Source organism: Mytilus trossulus, chromosome 14 (genome assembly GCF_036588685.1).
Source record: "Mytilus trossulus isolate FHL-02 chromosome 14, PNRI_Mtr1.1.1.hap1, whole genome shotgun sequence".
Taxonomy (NCBI): domain Eukaryota; kingdom Metazoa; phylum Mollusca; class Bivalvia; order Mytilida; family Mytilidae; genus Mytilus; species Mytilus trossulus.
Window position 1 is genome coordinate 40,363,393 of NC_086386.1, and position 9,678 is coordinate 40,373,070.

The window sequence follows — 9,678 nt, forward strand, 5'->3', positions numbered from 1 at the left end:
ATTATACTGAATTTTTAAAGTTCTGATTACGTCTGGTACATGTACATTGATACATTGAATATTTAAAGTCCGGATTATGTCTGGTACCTGGTTACACTGAATATTGAATTTTTTGAAAAACTTGCAAATACTACAAGACTACTATGGTGACACAAAATTTAATATTTAGATGCTGCTTGTTCAGGAATTCCATCCGATCTACGAGGCAGCTCTTGGGTTAATGATGATACAGGGAGCACATTTACGTTTGGAACCACAACTTTATCAGGATTTTCATTCCAAGACTCCGGAACTAGTTTCAATGCTTTCACTTGTGTTGGTAACGAAGATAATGTATATCTATTTGGGTAATGTATAAATTGTTTTACAGGAAGTCTTTATCAGGCTCGCTGATTCATTCCTCATGCCATTCAAATTAATACATTATAAAAAAAAATGAAAAATTGGAAAAACATTGTATTTATCATGGTTTATTATGATATGAAGGCATTTGCTGTTAACTTTTGTTTTTCTTACTGTTTTTACTTTAACTTTTGGTTTTTTAGTGTTAAGTTTTCTGAATATGAAATGTGTTACGCATAAGTTTTCGGAATATGAATTATACGAAATTTGGCTACAATTAAAAAAGTATGACAAAATTTAAGAAATAAAACAGAATAGATCGTATGCCTCCGCTCCCATCGGTGTATTCTTCTCTAGCAGTAACAACAACAACACGACTATTCGAATGCAAATGGTATAATAAAACTAACACAGGTAAAGAGCAGACGGACCAAAAAAATGAGCTGTCAAATATTGTATTAATAATTTATGAATATTAAACACACACTTTAAAAAAGTTTGCTTTTAATAATTTTTCCACAATAACAAAAAGTTTTCTAAAATCAAAATGTTTGTTTTATTTTCTGTAGGAGTGATAACAGTCTCTTTCAACCTGGCGGCATTCCTCTATACCATTATCTGTGTATGAGAATTACAAAAGTAACTGAAAATTCATATTATTATTACTTATTAGCAGGTATGGTCAACTTATTGTTAACTTCTCATTCACAAAACCGCCAATATTAATACGAATAAGGCTGATATAACCTCGACTTAAACTACCTGAAATAATATATGATAGCTTTTGAATTAGATGTAAAAGAAAATATGGTGGATGTCAAATAATAACCTCATGGTTTGGTAGAGATAGGATTTTTCCGACGTTGTCGGTATAGTTTCGGTTTGTGCACTTTGAAATTAAGGACGCTTCACTATGACAACAGACTACGCATGCTCGAAAATCCTTTCTGTGATTGGACAAAATGCTGTCTTGCTGGGTGATGTTGTTGTGTTTGAAAAACGTCTCGAAAATTATATTGTGATGGGACGCAAGTGAAAAAATATATATATTTGAACTAGATCTGACAAAGATTTATATATTTTTTTTAAATAATTGTTTCTCCAATAGCTCTTTGCATCCATGACAGCTGTTTATTCGGGACAATTATATGATTATATAATTTTTAATGTAAACTTTGTTGTACGAACGTACATGACTTTTAGAACGCACCTACGCATGTGAGGTTTCCGCGGGGTTTTGGTGAATGTAAACAGAAAGATACTACTTATACTACCAATAGTTTCTAGCTTTGTTCACCATGAATTAAGTTTAATGTTAACAGAAGTAAATATATATTTGTTTCTTTTTATTTGCACTAGATTGTTTTGACAAATAAAAATTTTAGGTGTCATCACAATATTCTTATATATTATTGCCTTAATATAACTAGACTTGGTAAAGAATTTCTTGTAGTTACATTCAGATAGAGATTTTATTAAAGAGGTCCTGCATCATTAAGTCATTGTGCTTCTGAAGGTTATCGAAATGATAGCGTTAAACATATACTCAAATTTAAATACGTCGGATATCTTTTTTAAAAATAGTTCTTGTTTTTTTAATATGCACAGGCGATGCATATCATGAAGAATCAAACATAAAGATATCGTGACACCAAATCGCCTGCACTGTAGCCGTCCTGCTAGACCACACGACCACCTGGGCTTCACAAGATAAAGCTTGCGGTGGCCGTGTGTTACCTTAAAAGTTTCCTCGTCAGTTTTAATCTAGCGGCGTACTTCAGTACATGATATATAAGGCATGGAGATGGGTTTTTTTACAGATCAGCTCAATTATCTATAGTAAAGGATCCTACAAATCAATGTAAGATACAGCCATATATATATTACATATATTAATAAGTACTTCTGAATCATTAACACACGTCCATCGAAAGCTTTATTTTTGTGAAAGCCAAGGTGTTTGTGTGGTCTAGGGGGACGGCAGCAGTACTGTCGATTTGGTGTCACGATATCTCAGTAGCATGGGTTCGAATCCCGGCGAAAGAAGAACAAAACATTTGCGAAAGCAAATTGACAGATCAAACATTGTTGGGTTGATGTTTAGACGAGTTGTATATACAAAATGTACACAGCCATTTATCACCATCACTGCTAGTGATCCGATGGATAAATCTGTTGTAAAGTTGTCACTGGCTTAGACGTATATATAACAATGTGTGGTATGATTGCTAATGACACGACTATTCAAAAAATGAAGACTAAATGACACAGAAATAAACAAGTATACATAATAGAACGGCCTTCAACAATGAGCAAAAGTCCATATCGCATAGTCAGCTCGAAATGGCAATTGTAAAACTATTAAAATAAAAAAACAAGCGGCCTAACTAATGTACCAAAACGATAACGAAAAACAAACATGTAAACAGCAGAAAACAGAATGTGTCGGAATTGAACATGAAAGTGATATCACAACCTTCCCCACACCAGGTTCAGTGATGTTACATTAAAACATTTGAACAAACTATCAAAATCAGTTGAAAAAAGTTTAACGTATCAGATGAAAACAAAAGGAAATCATCTAACAATTAAAAACCTATTGTTCAGAGAACAATCGAAGGTCTTTCCACCAAAAACAATGTATTTTAATATGAAAGTTGTCAAATAAAGTTGTAAATGTCATTTCAATCGTCAAATGATAGCTTATTGTACGCTGATTCCAAAAATATTAGGTTTCTATATTTTTTAAAAGGGAGATGATTTGTTACTTCCCGTTTGAAAAATGTTACTTCCGATAATATTTAGATATTTACTTGACACTGATTTCAAAAATATCTGGTTATATATACTTTTATCCTACTAAAGTACCAAAAAGTGCTACTTCCGGTTTACACAAGGTCACTTCCGGTTGTTTTTTTCAAGGTAAAATCGTTTGATACCTATTGCCAAAAGTCTCATGGCTTAATCATGTATACATATGAGCTAAAAGCAAAGGTCAAAAACTAAAACGTCAAATAAAGCTATGACCTTGAGATGAATTTCAAGGTCATAAACCAAGGACCTCAAATTAAAAAACCATAGGTGTTAATTATATTTGGTTAATTAGTTATATTGCCATACGCGTATTTTTAAATCCAAGAGGGGAGAAAACTCAGTTTTACGTTCAACATACCCTTGCAATCAAAATTTACGTGTCACAACATGTTGCAACTAACAATTTAGAAAAAAAAATTGTCGATATCTTATACGGTTTCTGGAAATTAGTGGAAATAAGACAAATTCAAAAATAAGAATATGACCTTGACCTTTGACCTTGACCAAATTTTCATTTTTTTGGACCAAGGACCTCAAATCAAAAGATCCTAGGTCTTTATCACTTATGGTTTATAAGATAAAAATGCATATCACTTATATCAGATGCATAAGGGGAAATAACTCTCATATGGAGCGATCGTATTGTTTCGGTCAAAAAAGGACAAATCATGCGAAGGATATAACAAGCAATTTTGTAAAATAAATTTGTCGTAATCTTTTACGGTTGCGAAGGAGTTGTAAACACAAGTGTTTGGGGAGATAACTCCTACAAAGAAAAGTATTCGGTTACGCAGGGTAAATTTCAAAAGCGCATAAACTGTTTGATATCATATACCAAATATCTTAGCGACATACTGCGAAACCAATGTTTATCGCAAGAACAAAATTAGGCGGAAGAAAAAAAAAAATAAAAAACCAATTGTTCAAAGAACAATTGAAGGTCTTTCCACTACTAAAGATCTATTTTGATATTGATTTAGGAAAAATCAGTTAATAATGTTAGTTCCTATGGCTTTATGATGTATTCATATGAGTTTAAAGCGAAGGTCAAAATCTAGAACGTCCTAATAACCTATGACCTTGACCTCAATTTCAAGGTCACAAACCAAGGACCTCTAATCAAAAGACTATGGATCTTATTTATAGTTGGTTAATGAGTTATATCACCATACGCGTATTTTTTAATACAAGAGGGGAGAAAACTCCCTTTTACGTTCAACGTACCCTTGCAATCAAAATTTACGTGTAACGACATGTCGCAACAAACAATTTAGGTAAAATAATTTGTTGTTATCTTATACAGTTTCTGGAAATAAGAGAGAATAAGACAAATTCAAGAATTAGAATATGACCTTGACCTTTGACCTTGACCTAATTTTCATTTTTTTTTGGACCAAGGACCTCAAATCAAAAGATCCTAGGTCTCTAGCACTTATGGTTTACAAGATAGAAATGCATATCACTTATATCAAATGCATAAGGGGAAATAACTCTCATATGGAGCGTTCATATCGCTTCTGTCAAAATAGGACAAATCATGCGAACAATTTTGTAAAATAAATTTGTCGTAATCTTTCACGGTTGCGAAGGAGTTGTGCACACAAAGAAAACAGTGTTTGGGGAGATAACTCCTACAAAGAAAAGTATTCGGTTACGCAGGGTAAATTTCAAAAGCGCATAAACTGTTCGATATCATATACCAAATATCTAAGTGACATGTTGCGAAACAAATATTTATCGTAAGAACAAAATTAGGCGGAAGAAAAAAAAAATGGAGAGACCTAATAATCAGAAGAAAAACAATAGGTCTTTCCACAGAAAAGTGGAAAGACCTAATAACACATACACATTGTCTTCCAAAATACGATTCAGACCTTTCAATCTTGTACATCGTACACACGGTCCTGAAACAAAATACTCAAAGATACTAAGATAACGATATACATATGCCATGCATTTTAATAAAGTTATAGATTTTGTTAAATTGTTCGGGTTTTCGTATTAAAATCGTTTATTTCATTGTTTCCGTAACCAATGCTCCTTGATAATACAGTGAATATCAATTTTAAAACAAAACAGTTTCATGCCGACATTCATTTTCATACATTCCTTTAGAAACACATAATATATTAATAAGGCGTACGATTAATTTCTAGATCTTAGCGATATTGTAAAACAAATATACATACTATATTAATATTTTTAGAAAATGAGAGAGAATAAGGTGTTTTACCAAACTTTTATCAAAACTTTTGATTTTTCAACCCTGTATACCACCATTCCCCATGTAAAATTGAAAAATCGCCTAAAAGAAATTATCCACAATGCCTTTCAACATAAAAATGGTAGCATATTCTATAAATTTATTACTTTGGGATTTCATAAAGCATATTTCGTTAATAGTGACAAACAAAAAGGTAAATCATGCTACACAGAAGAACACGTAGTCAGTATGCTGGAGTTTCTTATCGACAACATATTTGTTGAGTTTGGAGGTAGACTTTTCCAACAAATTGTCGGCATTCCAATGGGAACAAACTGTGCGCCTCTTCTTGCCGACCTCTTCTTATTTTCATATGAATCGGAGTTCCTCCAGACACTTGTCAAAAACAAGAGGATCAAAGAAGCCAGATTATTTAATTTCACTTTCAGATATATTGATGATGTTCTTTCCTTAAACAATCCGAACTTTTCTGATTGGGTTCCATTAATATATCCCCCAGAACTCGAGATTAAAGAAACAACAGACACGGCTTCCTCCGCCTCATTTTTAGACTTATATCTCGAATTTGACTTACACAGTCATCTCAGTACCAGAATCTATGACAAACGAGACGATTTTAATTTCGAAATTATAAATTTCCCCCACCTTAGTAGCAATATACCAACTTCACCCGCATATGGGATATATATTTCCAAATTTATTCGATATTCAAGAGCTTGCAGCTCCTACTCAGACTTTGTAAAACGTCATCAGTGTCTGAGTAGAAAGTTGATGAACCAGGGGTATGTCAAAGAACGTCTCGTCCTTTTTCTAAAAAAGTTCATCGGAAGGTACCAAGACCTTGTTGATAAATATTCCGTATCAACTTCTCAAATAATACACGATGGTCTTGATGTATAGGTTCTGCGTACTGATGTTATGTATCATCTTAACAACATGTTTTATTGTTCTTTTATTTGTTTTTGTTCTATTATTAAGATTACTTTTACTGTTGAATGGTTTTATGTGATATCCGTTTGACGTGGCTCGGTACTTATACATCTCGTCAATGTGTTTGTATTGGCTTTCATGTTTTGGTGATTTGTTTTGTATATGTGACTCTTTGTATTTCTTTTGTGCTTATAACGTGATTCTGTACTTTAAAAGATCCCGTCAGTATGATATTTGTCTATAATATGTCATTATGATATATTTCTATTATGAATTACTATATACGTTGAACTACAAACGTCAAAATCAATCAATGGCGTAGTGGAATTAACAATTTTTGAATTCTCATAAATTCTATGTATGAGACAATATCTGAAAAAGTCAATTTTTTGGCAATAAGAAAAAACCCAAAAAAAATTCTTTAAACCCGGTTTTTCAATAGCACAAATTGAAGAACACACATTTTGAATCTAGGAACTGTTGTCTGTAATTCAAACAATTGTTTAATAAGGAAACAATGGCAATTTTAAAAATGGTACAAAAAAATCCAGTTCTTTCCTGTTACCAAAGGGAATCAATTTTAAAAAGTTTCTAATGGGAATAAGGAATAAGTTTAAGACATTATTTGTGGTTTACTAGTATATCCTGCAATAGTTTATCAAATGCCAATTATTGATTTTAACATTTGCAATACAAAAGGTTTAGAAATATACTTAAATATAGTTCGGTATGTCGGTAACATGAAAGAATTTTGAGTAACAGGACAACGGTAACAGGACAGAGTTGGTAACAGAAAGGATTTTTCTGCTTTATTTTAAAGTTTAAGAAAAATACATCATTTTAGATTGGTCACAATTGGAAGATAACAGCAAACAATGTCATTTAGTCTTTGAAACTGTATTTGCAAGATGAAAAATCTGCCTAGGTAATGAAAAATTCTAAAATAAATTCCTTTCTGTTACTATCTACTATACTTAAATTGCACAATGTTCTACGTGGGCGCTTACATTTGTCACTCTATGCGCCATTCCTGGTGAATATGCGCTATAGGCGCAAGGCGCACGTCCTCCCCGATCACTGCAATTTGTGGTGTGTTGGCCTAAATATTTGGTTATTAATTTTGAATTATATACCATCAGATTGACAACCTATCTTAAATTTTGAATTTGTTTTGTTTTGTCGGAAACTATTTTTTGCAAATCAAGGAATGATGTGTTCTTCATAATTCATGTTTTTAGACTGGTCTATAGGAAATGTGTAGTTAGTGTTAACACTATAGTAAGGAGTTTATAACCTATAGTCAGGAAACCAATAAAACCCACAAATAATGATGAATAACCTAAAAATTTAATATCAATGCCTTTTAGATTTCTATTTTGAATAACTTGTTTTTGTTTGTTTGCTTGGTCATCAAGTTTTACTCCTAGATGCATATTTCTCCTTTTATTCATATTAGTTGGGATCCATAGAATACAAAATCACCAATAACAATGAATTTTCTAATCTAATTATGCATACCTTTTGAATACTTTATTAAGTCATAAAACTGTGTTTTATCGTAAGATATAGCATGAAGTGTACAGGTGTTTAATTGTAAAATTATTAGAAAAATCTCTTTCATACATGTATGTGACTGAAATATGATACTAATGAGGGGCACCCCGCAGGAGATTTTGAAGATTTTAAAGGGAGCTAACTTACTGAGGAAAAAATATTGATAGTATTTTTGGAAAAAAAAAAAAAAAATCCTAAACGCCATAGACATGATATTGAATTAGGATTTTTCTTTCATTGGCAAGTTTTTGTAAAAAAAAATTAATTATGCAACATATAACAACTAAGAAATATACGTACATGTTTAATTTCTAACAAAATTTTCACAATACTCAGTTTAATTATAAAAAATCCTTCCAATTGGAAGTAGAGAGTAAAATTTCCTAATACTTAACCCTGCAGGAGCTGAACTTTAAGGGTACAGCTTTACATTTTTAATGTGAATTGAAATATATAAAAAGCCACTTGAAAAATATTGAAGTTATTTAGTTCAAATAAAATCTCATGTATGTGAGACTACAACATATTTATTAAATCTTGATTTTTTAAAGTGCATGAAAACCTGCATTGAATTAAAAAAAAAAATTGCATAAAAGCAGAATTTTCATATGATTTAATGCCTTATTCGGTTGATTTTTTTTCTGTTCTGAAAGAAAAACTGTGGTAGGTTGATGGAGATATCTTGCATATATGCATAAATTGACATGTGGACGATTAAAAATTTAAAAAAAATAATGCCAATGCTCAGCCTAAGTTATAGTGCTAAAAATATTGGGATGTGATTGAAATTTTGTGAAAGGAATAAAAGATGTTTAACAGTTCGTATCCATGTCGTAATCAGGAGTAAATTAAAATTTTCTTTTGGAACATAGAAATTAATTTACGACACAGCAAGTTATAAGTTACAAACTCCAGTTGTTAGACTACTCTTAAAGATTCACGCGTCTTTTTACAAAGTGAATAATTTTGCAATGAAAAAGTATATTGAAGAAACACCCAGAGACAAATCGTATTGTACCTTGATTCAGTTTGTAGCTCCATAAATATAATCTTCACGTTTATGATAAGATCAGACATCTATTATGAAATATTAATGTCTATAATTTGATCAAATATCATGTAATTTACTGTTTATTTGAATAAAAATATGATTATGAAGCATTTGAAAACCTCTTTTGAACAATTTACTTGTGACGGTTTGCAGTTTTATGTTTAACAAAAAATGATAAATGGAGCCGTCTCAGATACTAATTATTTCTATTTTGAAACCTCAATGGTGATTTATTTCTTTTTTCCGAAACCTTGAAAAAATTAAATTACAAATTCAACAGTTGCTTTTGAAATGAGATTTTTTTAATGTTGGAGGGAGGCGATGAAGAATTTTTTTTGTGTGAATATGCAATTGAATAAATTATGCCGATTAAAAATTGATATATTTCTTTATGAACTATAATTGAAAATTGTATGAAAATGTTCAATTATATATTTCTGTATATATATATTAACAATAGTCTTTTCTTATGTTGAATTATTCATGTATGTCTGACATATTTGAAAAGACAGGCAGCCATTTTTCCTGTGGATGAATTTTGTCATTCTATGTATTGTAAAATATATCGGTGAATTGAATTCTTTCAAAAACCCTCTGATACAATCCTTGATTTTTATCTGTGATTAAATTATAGATTTTTTATTTGTCACTTGATTGAGTATCTGATGGCCTCCGTGATTAATCGTAATATAACTGAAACATTATTATTGTGACTAATCATGCTAAACATTTGGCTGACCTCATGTTTGTAAAGTTCATAAAA

General features: G+C 31.2%; 1 long non-coding RNA gene across 1 annotated transcript; it reads left to right on the top strand.

Moving 5' to 3' along the window:
• Nucleotides 1-243: 243 nt before the first annotated feature.
• LOC134695785 (uncharacterized) lies at nt 244-1,018 on the top strand. Its single transcript, XR_010102845.1, has 2 exons — nt 244-347; nt 912-1,018. It is a non-coding gene; the product is annotated as an uncharacterized LOC134695785 (long non-coding RNA).
• Nucleotides 1,019-9,678: the final 8,660 nt, after the last annotated feature.